The sequence below is a fragment of the Capsicum annuum genome, chromosome 8 (assembly GCF_002878395.1).
Source record: "Capsicum annuum cultivar UCD-10X-F1 chromosome 8, UCD10Xv1.1, whole genome shotgun sequence".
NCBI lineage: Eukaryota > Viridiplantae > Streptophyta > Magnoliopsida > Solanales > Solanaceae > Capsicum > Capsicum annuum.
The window spans coordinates 52,259,385-52,272,602 of record NC_061118.1 but is presented as its reverse complement, the minus strand read 5'-3'; the positions used below and the strand labels follow the sequence as shown (position 1 = coordinate 52,272,602).

The following is a 13,218-nucleotide window of genomic DNA, read 5'->3' as shown; positions in this document are numbered from 1 at the left end:
AAACCTACTTCTTTTTCACCTCAGCACTAAGGGATGACTTTACTATTTCTTGCACTATCACACCTCCATCCTTAGAGTCTAAGAGACAAACTTTAAGATTAGTCAATCGATGAATATCCTTTACTAATTCTCACTTCTCCTCCTCCACATAAGATAATTTTCCCATAGATAACCTACTAAGAGCATCAGCAACCATGTTAGATTTACCTGGATGATAATAAAGACTCATATCATAGTTCTTGAGAAACTTGAGCCATCTCCTTTTTTTGAGATTCAACTCCTTTTAGGTAAATATATCAAGCTATTATGATCTGAATAGATGTAAACATAAACTCTACACAAATAATGGCTCCAAATCTTTAAAGTAAAAACCACAAGTAGAAATTCTAAGTTCTGCATTGGGCAATTCTTCTCATGAAATGTTTAACTGTATAGAAGTGTAGGCCATAACCTTACCATGCTGCATTAACACACAACTCATTCCCATACGGGACGCATCCCAATAAACCATAAAATTTCTAGTACCTTTGGGTAGAGTCAAAATCAGAGCTGAAGTCAACCTATTCTTCAACTTCATAAACTACCCTCAGAAATTTTACCTTTTTCTGAGTCAACTTAGTCAATGGGGCAGAAATAGAAGATAAGATCTCCACAAACTTCCTATAATATCAACCAAGCCCAAAAAGCTCCAAATGTCGATTTGAGTCATAGGTCTAGGCCACTTCTTAACCGCCTCAACCTTTTATGGATCCACCATTATTTCTTCACTAGACATAACATTACCTAGATAGGTCACACCATTCAACCAAAAATCACACTTAGAGAATTTAGCATTCAATTATTGATCCTAAATTGTCTGTAACACTACTCGGAGATAATCAGTATGATCTTCCTTACTCTTAGAATACACCAAGATGTTATCAATAAGTACAATAATGAATGAGTCTAATAATTTATAGAAGACTAAGTTCATAATATCAATAAATACCGTTGGGGCATTAGTCAACCCAAAAGACATGACAAAGATAATACTAAGTTGTATATCAAAGAGTTAGTTAGATTGCATGCAGTTCCTTTGTGCATTATCTCAAATAGGGTACTCAATTTACCTCTTAGTTTTGGAAAGCCTTTCAGAAGGGTCTTGGTACCCAAGTTCATCTTATTTCAGCCTTTCATCCGCAGATATATTGTTAGGTAGAAAGGACCATTCAGACTTTAGAGGATATATTAAGGGTATGTGTTCTTAATTTTAAAGGTAGTTGGGATGAGCATTTTCTATAGATTGAGTTGGCCTATAATAATAGTTACCATGCTAGTATTCAGATGGCTCTGTTTGAGGCTCTTTACGAACGGAGATGTAGATTGCCAGTTTGTTGGTTTGAAGTGGGTAAGGCCGCTTTGATTGAGCCAGCCATGGTGTTTAAGGCTGATCTTAGGCGTATTTATAAGTTCAAACACTGCTATCTACCCATATTTGGATTTTTTTTTAGAACAAAAATTGTTTTAATTATATTTCATGTGACCTAAATTATGTTTCGTGGCTAACTAGTGTGATTAGTGATATAGGGTAAATTTCCAAGGGATTTAAACTAAAATTGGACACACATTATGAAGAAGTTGTTTATCAATGGTGTTGAATTAATCATGTTGATATGAAATACCACTTTTTATCGAGTCCAAGAATATGCGTAGATGAACGAGAGAAAAAATAAAAGAAAGCAACTGGAAAAGTGTGATTTATGAGATTTAAAATTTAGTGTGAATTTCAGTGACGCGATATGAAGTCAATGCACTGTGTCGGCCAGTAAAATATGTGCCTTTACCAAAATTTTAGAAGGAAATTCCATAACATCAATGCAAAGTCAACGTGTTGCATCGATCAGTGAGTTTGGTGACTTCGTTAAATTTTTAGATAGTAATTCTAGTGACACAACGTGATGTCAATGTGTTGTGTCATAGTTGTGAATCGAAACTTAGTCATATTTTTGAAGAGAAGTACTAGTGTATCAATGCGATAATGACATGATGCGATGGCCTTATTGACGCGAATCATGATTCATCGCGTCATGAGTCTAGATCTGGTGAAATTTTCCCAAGTATAAAAGGAACACCTGAGCATAATTCCAAACTCTTTTGCAAGCATAAAAGTGGCAGAAAAGCAAAAAATTCTCTCTTTTAGGGTTCTTATTATTTCTTTTGAACTTCTCTACTTCAAAATGTATTTTGGGTATGATTAATTACTTATTTTTTATGTTGAATTTAAACATGAGTGGATAAATACCCTTGTTCTGGGATTGAGGCCAAGAACATGATTACTCTTTGATATTCTTTATAATAGTTTCTTTTTGGATTATCATCTGGGTTGTTCTTAATTTCTTGAGCTTACTATATTGATGAGTGGCCACTATTAGAATTAATCTATATTTCTGGGTAAATCCAGAAGGAGAATCGTACGATAAAACAAAGAAATTAAGGAGCAAGGTTCTTATCCTCTTATGAAATAAGGGATTTGAATTAGCATATAGGATAGGAATAAAACTAGAAGCCTTGATTGGTTCAATTGCAATAAGATAAATTCATGAATCTAGAAGAATTGTTGTATTTCTACGGGAGTAGTAGCTGCAATATTCGATAGATAGAAAATTTGAGGTCGGGAGACCAAGATCGTAGCATAAACCTTGCGAATTAACAACCCAATAGCCAATTAGATTGCTACAAGAATAGAGACTTGTATGATTGTTTGAAATGCATTAACCCTAGAATTCTTTTCATTACTGTTTAAACCTTGCTTGCTTGTGATTATCGCAACTTATTATTCTTTATATTCATTAATTTACACTTTTATTTTTAAACTCCAAATCATCTTGATTCTCTTCAACACTTAATACTCTATAACCTAAAACTAAAAGTTAGTTGAATTTCTAGTTGCTTAGTCTTCGTGGGAATGATATTTGATTGTGTAAGTCACTATATTACTTGTATGATCATGTGCATTTGCATGTGCGTTTAAGTCATAACAAGTTTTTGGCGTCATTACCGGGGACTAATAGAATTAGTAAATTGCTATATGTTTGGTTTTTGATAAAAAGTTTAAGTGTTAATGACTTTATCTTAGTAGCTGAATTTTTGGAAGATTAATTGAATATAGGACTGGCGAGAGATAAAGAGTTCGTAGAGCCTTTTACATAACCAGAACTAATATTTTAACAAAGGTGAAGAGCTCAATATCCCAATGAATAGGTTCAAATGGCTCATCCAGTTGATCCAAATGACCCTATCGAACCAAATGCCAGAAATGTCCCAACTCCAGTTATCCCAATTGTTCCTACTCAACCAACTGCTAGACCTGTTTGTGAGGTAGAAATCCCATTCATGAACCATGTGACTAACAGTATTCGTAAGCCCGATCTAGGTGGTCGATTTGAATTTAAGCAGAATTTGGTGCAATTGCTAAATTCAGTGGGGGCAATTCTATGGCCTTTCACATGAAGACCCACAACAACATATACATACCTTCCTAGAAATACACGATACTTACATTCCTGAAGGAGTGAATTCTAAATATATCAGATTAACACTTTTCCCCTTTTCTCTAATCGGGGAAGCAAAGAGGTGGTTACATGCCGAACCACCACTCTCCATTATTTTATGGGAAGATCTAGCTCAAAAGTTCCTTAATTGATTCTTTCCATCAGAGAAGACTGCACTTTTGAGAAGTGAGATTCTGAGTTTCAGACAGAAAGGAAAGAATCTCTACCAAGCTTAGGAGAGATTTAAGGGCATGATCAAAAATTTCCCTCACCATCATCAGTCTAATAATGTTCTTGTTCATACTTTCATTGAGGGATTAGAGCCAAACAACAAGATTCTCTTGGATTTAGTAGTAGGTGGGCAGGCTCTTGAAAAGACATAAAGAATTATAAACATTGCCAAATCAGATTTCACAAGGGAATCCTGATTGGCATGCTAATTCGAGTAGTGCTCTTAATAAGGTTGTTGGGGTATTTGATGTAGATAAATTTACTACATTACAAGCGCAGATTGTAGCAATGCAAAATCATATAATTACTCATCTTAAAACATAAAGTTGGGGGTTCTACAAGTAGAAGTAACAACTAATGCAGTCCATCAGGCATATTCTTAGTATGAGGTTTGTGGAAGTAGTGATCATGCAGCAAATGCTTGTACGGATAATACATATTCTTTCAAATATATAGGGAATTTGAATTGTCGGGGATAGCAGAATTTTAGTAACACATAAAATCCTAACTGGAGGAACCATCCCAATTTCTCATGGGGTGGAAATCAGGAACAGAACACTAATTAGTATAAGGGGCCATTGCAACCAAATCAACAGCAGGATCAGAATAATCAGGCTACTACTCAAGCTAGTCATATTATGGAGATGATGAAGCAACTTTTAGCTCAACAAACATAGTTTGCAGCAGAAGTAAAGACTCAACAAGCGTACTTTGTAGTAGAATTGAAGAGTCAATAATTACTTACGAGAAATCTAGAGTTGTAACTTAGTCAAATTGCAGGATCACATAATACAAGACCTTAAGGAGCTTTACCTAAAAATACTGAGGCATCCAAAGCAGTTAAATACAATGACAACAAGGAGTAGGTTGCAGTTAGAGGAGGCAGTATCTAAGCAGGTTAGTCCTGTAACCACTAATGATGATCCTAAGGTCAACGAAGAGAATAGGGTAGAAAAAAAGATACAAGTGATTAAACTCATAAAGAAAATAAGACTCTATCCCTACCATTCCCTCAAAGGGAAAGGAAGCATCAAGAAAAAATGAGTTACAAGAAGTTCTTAGATCTTCTAAAGCAGGTTCATGTAAATCTTCCTCTTATTGATATTCTATAGAGTGACCCAAAATATGCAAAATACCTAAAGGATATAGTGGAAAACAATAACCGGTTGACCGAATATACTACAGTATCACTTACTAAGGAGTGCACATCCAAGATTCAAAAAAACTGCCTATGAAGCTAAAGGAACCAGGTAGTTTAACTTTGCAAATCACTATAGAGCAGACCATCAGTGCTCATAGATTGTGTAACTTAGGGGCTAGCATAAATATTATATGCATATCTTGGTACCAGAAGATGGGTCTTGGGAGTCCCTAACCCACTACATTTGTTTTGCTGTAGGAAAATGTCTCTTTCTAGGTCTGTGATGTGTGAGCAATTGCTAACACATTTAAGACCTTTAACCAAGAATAATTGTGAAGACCTAAGAAAATTTTGTCATTTTTGATATGTTTATGTATGATTTTACAATTTAAGCTGATGGAATAGAGAACCAACAAAAATGGAAGAAAAGAAGTTGAAATCTAGAGAAATCTGAAGAGAAGTGTGGTTGACGACATCGGTGATAAGTCATCAGCCCTATGATAGTCTATCATAGTTATCGTCAGACTTAAGCATGAGTTGAATGCTATGACAACATCTAGTGATATGATATCAAAAGTATGATACGTTGTCATGAATGTCATTATCCTTAAATAGAGAATAAGAGTTGAAGACATTTTTGTGATGACGTTTATAATAAGCCATAGGGTTGTTGATAAGGCATCAACATTATTGTCATCCTTAGATAGAAGAAGCCAAATGTACAGAGGAGCTGACGACATTCATGATAAGCCATCAGACTCCTGATAAGCTATCATGGATGTCATCGTCTATTTCGAGAAAAAGCTGCAACTTTAGTTTTATTTTCTTGTTTAGGTTGAACTATTTAAAGCTTTTTTTTAGGTTTTTCTATGGAAATTCATTAATCATCATTATTATTCTAAAGAGAGTTTGATACTTTTGAGTCTTGGAGAATATTTTCTGATATTTCTTTCTCTATCATTTTGGATTCAAATAATACAATTATTTTAGGGATTTTCCTTTGTGATCTAATCTACTATTCACTAATTATTATTCCTATCTGTAAGTTAATCTTCTCAATTATGAATTCAATTATGTGTTTCGTTCTTTGCATCATGAGTGGCTAAACTTTGTTAACCTGAATTATGGGATCTAGGGTTAGGTCATGATGATGTGCTAAACACACAAGATTTAATAGGTGTTAGGATTTCTTGATAATTCTGAGATTTTAATTAACGTCTATTGGTTGCAAACAGTAGACATACCTACTTTGATTTGCTTGAGAAAGAAATCATAAACAGTATGAAGTGAATTATCAATAGGGACTGGGAAATACTTCATTTAATAATCAACACTATAACAAAGTTGATGAACCTGAGGTAAAATCTAGGTAGTGAATAGCGATTTCCGAAGTCCGAAAGGATTAGGAAATTAGACGCTTAAATAGGTTAAGAGACATTTGAGTATATCATTGATAAATATAGCTTGTTATCCTAACCACCATGAGAATCTTAAGTCACCTTTAGCATCTGTCATGTACCGTAAGCCCTAGTGAGCATAATTATAGTTATTTCATAAAACCTTGATTACAAACATCAAAATTAAAGTGACAAACAATTATTTGTGAAACTTTAACCCCCATTTGAAGAAATGTTAAACTATCAATTAATTAAATAGCAAATGGCTTGAGTTCACACCATATTCCCTGTGGGATTCAACCCCGACCTAGTTGGGTTTTATAGTGACAACGATTGCTTACATCCATTCAAGAGTGTAGTTTGAGCATTATCAAAAATAGCGCCATTGCCGGGGATTACGGTTGTAAACTGAAAGTTGTATGCCCTAATTAATGATTATTTAGGTTTCCTAGATTTACATTTATTTTTTGTTTTTGTTTATTGCAGGTTCCTGGTTGTTTACGCCAAAAATAAGAAGTTCCACAGAACCATTATTACCAATTAATTCAAAACCTCAGCTGATCGGGAGAATGGCCAAACAGCAAGAGGCTGATAGACTGGCAGCCTTGGACAGGGCTCAGGTGAACATACAGAACCAGGGTCAATAAGCACATCACCCAAACCCTGATGATGAAGACTTGGGTGATGAGAAATTACTGAATCCTCAAAACCAAAGGTGAGCTGAGCAAATTACTGCACTAGTACAACAAAATTCAATAGAAACCGTCCAGTCAGAGGAAGGGATGGTCAACAGCCTATCCATTATGAGGTTGATGATGACGACAAAGGAATGGATGGAGCAGGTGCAATGGGTGCTATCATTCCTTCACCGTTGGCACCTGGGGAAAAATTCAGCATAACATATACTATGATTCAACTCTTGAATCTGAAGGGGTTTTTTAGAGGCTTGCTTGGTGATTATCCAAACATGCACTTGGTAAACTTTATCACCATTTGAATTTTTTTTGATAATATGAGAGTAAGACAGAATGGGATCCGGTTGATATTGTTTCCATTGTCTCTGTATGGGGAGGCAACAATGTGGTTAAATAAGCTAGAGCCCAATTCTATAACCAACTGGAGACAGTTGAAAGAGGCGTTCCTATAATGGTTCTTTCCACCCTCCAGAAGGGTATAATTGAGGGACAAAATTAGTAACTTTAGGCAGCTTCTGACTGAAGCATTGCATAAAACTTGGGAGAGATTCAAGAAGAAGATGAAATAATGTCCAAACCATAATATAATGGACTTGAACTTGATGGATACTTTGTACAGAGCTTTTAACTCTGTGACCAAGCCAATTGTAGATAATGTTGTAGGTCATTCATTCATTGACCTTTCTTTTTAAGATTCTTCAGACATACTGAATAGAATGACCAAACAGAGCCAGGCTTGGTGTACTAGGGATTCTGTGGTAGCTAGCCCGACTATTTATGGTGGTATGACTACGGACCAGCGTAGAAGGGATAAGGATCGAGACCAAGACATGGCCTACTTAAAGACTCAGATGAACTTGCTGACCAGGCACTTGCTGTCAGGGAAGACTTAAAAGGTTAATACTATGGAATCTCAATGCACTATTGCTATTAATGTAGATGAGGAGGCAAATTATGTTAATAATTAGGGTTTTTTAAGGAAATAGCTAAGGGTATCAAGGTCGGAATTTTTATGACAAGCCTGATTATAAAGATAGAGAGCAAGGAAACTAGAGAAGCAATAAGTATAGGAGTTGTTTGTATGTATCTCCTAGAAGTTGGGATGTTGCACCAACTAAATCTGGCATGATGACCATAGAAAACATGATGGAAAATTTTTTGAAGGGAGTTGAGGCTACCAACTCTAGGGTAACCACTATGAAGAGTGAATTCTCTATTCTGAGTTAGTTGGTTAGTTCACACTCCACTTTTATCAAGTAGTTGGAGCAGCAGATGAGCCAATTTTTTCCAACACTGAACCAAACAAAAAGTGGTACTTTACCTAGTGATACGGTTCAGAATCTACTGAATGATGGCTTATGTATGGCGATTACCACTAGGAGTGGTAAGATCTTACCTAGCCCTTCTATGGGCAAATTTGTAGATGGTGAGGTGGTTGTTGATGAATCTAAAGAAAGAAAACCAGTGGAGTCTGAGAAGATGGATAGTTCTGTTGATGCTTCAGAAAAGGAAAAGGAGAAGGAAGAGGAAGTGGTATTGAAATCTATCCATAGATTACTGCCTCCCTTTCCTTATCAATTGAAGAAGAAGACTAATGATACCAAATTTAGCAAATTCATGGCAATGCTCAAGCAATTGACAATAAATGTTCCTCCGGTTGTAGCACTTGAGCAAATACAAGGATATGCAAAATTCAAGAAGGACCTTATGACTAAGAAATGAGTGGTGAGCTGCTAATTGGAGGTAGATCTCCACCTTTGTAGTGCTATTTCTACAAGAACCTTAGTATAGAAGAAGCAAGACCCAAGTGCAGTCACTATTCCTTGCATAATTAGGACTATGGAATTCACTAAAGCACTATATGATATGGGAGAAAACATTAATTTGATGCCACTGACTATTTATAGAAAGTTGGGTTTAGGAAATCTCACACCCACCAACATGAGACTCATGATGGTGGATAGGTTAGTAAAGAGACCTGTTGGTATTTTGTATGATGTGTTGGTGAAGGTGTCCAACTTTATATTCCCTGCAGATTTCGCCATTCTAGATTGTGAGGTGGACTTTGAGGTGCCCATAATCTTAGGTCAACCTTTCCTCATAAGTAAAAGTATGCTGATTGATTTAAGAGTGAATAAGCTCTTATTTGGGATGAATGATGAAGTGGTATGGTTTGATCTAGGCCAATCAATGAAGCAACATAAAGAAATAAGTGTGTTCTCAGTAGTTAATGTGTATTATGAGGATGAACAAGAGGTGCCCATAGCTGAGCAATTTGTTATCGAACTTTAGCCGCGGTCATAATGAATTATGCTAATGAAGGCATTGGGGAGTATGAATTGACCGTTGGTGCCTTGAAATTCATGTGTTTATGTCTTTATGGTCCTAAAAAGCTATACCTTGACCTGGCTAATCAACCAACACAACCAGCCAAGCCATCTATTGAGGAGCCTCCAGTGTTAGAATTGAAGGAATTTCCTGGGCACTTACGGTACGTGATTTTGGGCAATTGTAACACGCTACCTATTATTATTGCAGCTGATTTAGGAGAACAATAGGTGAATGCACTTATTTCAGTACTTTAGATGCATAAAAGAGTTATAGGGTGGATCATCATAGATTATTATTAGCATTCTCTCGAGCATCTGTATGCTTAAAATTCAGCTTGAGAAGGATTGTATTCCAACCATAGAGCATCAATGCCATCTTAATCCACCAAAGTAAGAGGTGGTTAAGAAGGAGATTATTAAGTGGTTGGATGCAAGAGTGGTTTACCCTATTTCTGACAGCAAGTGCGTGAGCCCAATTCAATGCGTACCCAAAAAAGGGGGTATGACGATGGTCGCTAATAAAAAGAATAAGTTTATTCCACTAAGGACTGTAACTGGGTGGAGAATTTGCATGGACTACCGCAAGCTGAATTCTTAGACTCATAAAGAACACTTTTTGATGTCCTATATAGACCAAATTCTTGATTGATTAGATGGCAGGGGATGGTATTGCATCTTGGATGGTTATTTTGGATACAACAAAATGTGTATTGCTCCAGAAGATCAGGAGAAGATGGCGTTCACATGCCCACATGGAAGCTTTGTGTTTAAAAGGATGCCATTTGGGCTATGTATGCACCCGCCACTTTTCAATGTTGTATGATGTCTATCTTCTCTGGCATGGTGGAGGACACCATAGAGGTATTCATGGATGATTTCTCTGTAACGCGTGATTCATTTGAGATATGTTTGGAAAATCTAAATGTAGCCTTGCAAAAATATGTTGAATTTAATTTGGTGCTTCATTAGTAAAAATGCCTTTTCATAGTCAAGGAGGGCATCGTTCCCGGCCACAAAATTTCTGAAAAGGGGATAGAAGTTGATCGAGTAAAGGTGGAAGTTATTGAGAAACTACCACCTCCTATTTTAGTGAAAGGAGTGCATAGTTTTCTTGGACATACTGGCTTTTATTGGAGATTTATAAAAGACTTCTCAAAGATTAGAAATCCACTTTGCAAACTTTTGGAGAAGAAGGTGAAATTTTCCTTCAATGACGAGTACTTGAAGGAATTTGAATTCCTTAAAAAAGTTGATTGAGGCCCCTATTGTTATTGCACCTGATTGGGGAAAACCATTTGAGATCATGTGTGATGCAAGTGGTGTTGCCCTTGGAGCTGTATTAGGGAAAAAAAGGGACAAACTGTTTCATCCAATATATTACGCTAGTAGAGCACTGAATGGAGCACAAAAGAATTACATCATCACTGAATAGGAAATTCTGGCTGTAGTATATGCTTTTAAGAAGTTCAAAGCTTATCTGCTTGGGACCAAAGTAGTGGTCCACACCGACAATGCTTCCTTGAGGTATTTCATGGCTAATAAGGATATTAAACCAAGGTTGATTAAATGAGTATTGCTGCTACAAGAATTTGAATTTGAGGTCAAGGATAGGAAAAGTTGTGAAAACCAAGTTGTAGATCATCTGTCTAGAATGGAAGGTGAGCAGGAAAGTAGTGATAAAATGAAGATAAATGATGCATTCCCTGATGAGGAGATCCTTACTACCGCTATGGAAAAATTACCTTGGTATGCGGATTATGCAAATTATGTTATGAGTGAGGTCAGCCCAAAAAACCTTTCTTTCCATCAAAAGAAGAAGTTCTTGCATGATGTGATGCATTACTTCTTGGATAAGAGATATCTTTTTCGACGATGTGCATACAATATTATACAGAGATGCATGCCAAAAGTGGATGTATTGTGCATATTGGAAGCATGTCATGCTTCCCCAGTTAGGGGTCACCACACAGGTGACAAAACGACTAGGAAGGTATTGCAGATTGGCTATTATTGGCCAAAATTATTCAAGAATGCCCACAAGTTTATGCTAAAATATGACCAATGCCAGAGGTAGGGGTTAATCTCTAAAATACATGAGATGCCCTTGACAAAGATGCTTAAAGTGGAATTACTTGATGTCTGGGGCATTGATTTCATCGGTCCTTTTGTGAGATCGTATGGGATATAGTACCACGTACTATTATAAGTGATGAAGGATCTCATTTTTACAACAAAATGTTTCAAGAAGCTTTGGCAAAATATGGGGTAAAACAGAATAGAGTGGCTACTCTATACCACCCACAAACCAGTGGGAAAGTGGAGGTATCAAATCGTGAGATTAAAGCCATCCTAGCCAAAATAGTGAATGCTAGCCAGAAAGATTGGTCTCAAAAGCTCGATGATGCCTTGTGGGCATATCGAACTGCTTTTAAGACACCCATTGGCATGTCACCATTTCAACTGGTCTATGGAAAAGCTTTCCACCTACTAATAGAGCTGGAGCACAAGGACTTATGGGCACTCAAAAGGTTGAATCTGAATTGGAAGAAAGCAGTAGAGCTGAGACTAGATCAATTAAATGAGATGGATGAATTCCATATCAGGGCCTATGAATGAGCATATCTGTATAAAGAAAAGATAAAAAAGCACCATGATTGAAGAATAGAGAAACTAGAATTCCAAATGGGTGACTTTGTGCTTCTGTTCAATTCCAGACTCAAATTATTCCCAGGTAAGCTGAAATCTAAGTGGTCAGGCCCTTTTAAAGTTAGTCAAGTCCATTTATCTGGAGTAGTGGAACTAAAAAATAAAGACGGTAGTACCTTCAAGGTAAATGGGCAATGTGTCAAGCTTTACATTATCCCAAAAGAATCAGTGAAAAGTATCACCATTATCTGTCTCGATGAAATCTAAAAAAATAGAGGTACCTGAGTCAAGCCGCTATGTTAAATCAGGCGCTGCATGGGAGGCAACCCATGACCCCCGAGATCGATCCATTCCAGGTATACTCTAACTCTTAGTTTAGTTTTACTTTGATTTTGAGTTAAGAGTGTAAGGTAGTCTGTTGTTGTAAAATATTTTATGGTAACTAGGAGAAATACAAGTACAGAAAGCAGTTGACATGTTTTTGATTTGAGTTTTAAACATCTCTCCAATGTTTTTTTTTTTGTAAATACTATGAATTTCATTTACTTATGACCATTATGAATCTTCTTGTGGCATTAGTTCTAGCTGCTTGATGATCATTACTAAACAATTACATGAACTAGATAAGTGGTGGCCTATGACATACTTGTGTTCCATATGTGTGTGAGAAACTACTTAATTCCCTCTGTATGCAAAAACTAGAACTTGCCTGTTTAGTCTTACCATGGTTAAAGGATAGGGGTTAAGAAATTATCATTGGCCATTTTGTTGATTAACCCACTTTTAGGCTAATTAGCCTTCCCTATGTGCATCATATACCTTGATCCCTGTTTTGAGCCTAATTAGCCTATTTTTTTCTTATGACACCTTTCACCTTCCCATTTATACCATAATGAACCTATTTTGGCCCTGGTCCTCCTTGGACACTGTGCACCTTAACCTAGGCAAATAGCCTAAGTTGAGGGTGGCTATTATAAGGGTGCATGGTGTAAAATGGAGTATGAAGAAGGGTAGTATAAATTAAGAAGAATAAAATTTAGGTACTATTCTAAAAAAAAGAGATGGAGGTACCCAACTTGAATATGTGCGATCAATAGAAAAGAAAATGAAAAAAGAGATTAATAAGTGAGCCCCAAGTGAGTAGTGTTGTGTTAAGGAGGCATAGTATTCTAAATGTCCTTGAATATCATACCATTCCCAGCCAACATTATGAGCCTAAAAAAAGTCCTATAGTGATCCTAGATGGCC

At 36.4% G+C, this 13,218-nt stretch overlaps 1 non-coding gene across 1 annotated transcript; it reads right to left on the bottom strand.

Annotated features, from left to right (window-relative positions):
* Nucleotides 1–3,706: 3,706 nt before the first annotated feature.
* On the bottom strand, nucleotides 3,707–3,810 carry LOC124886811. Its single transcript, XR_007044218.1, has one exon. It is a non-coding gene; the product is annotated as a small nucleolar RNA R71 (small nucleolar RNA).
* Nucleotides 3,811–13,218: the final 9,408 nt, after the last annotated feature.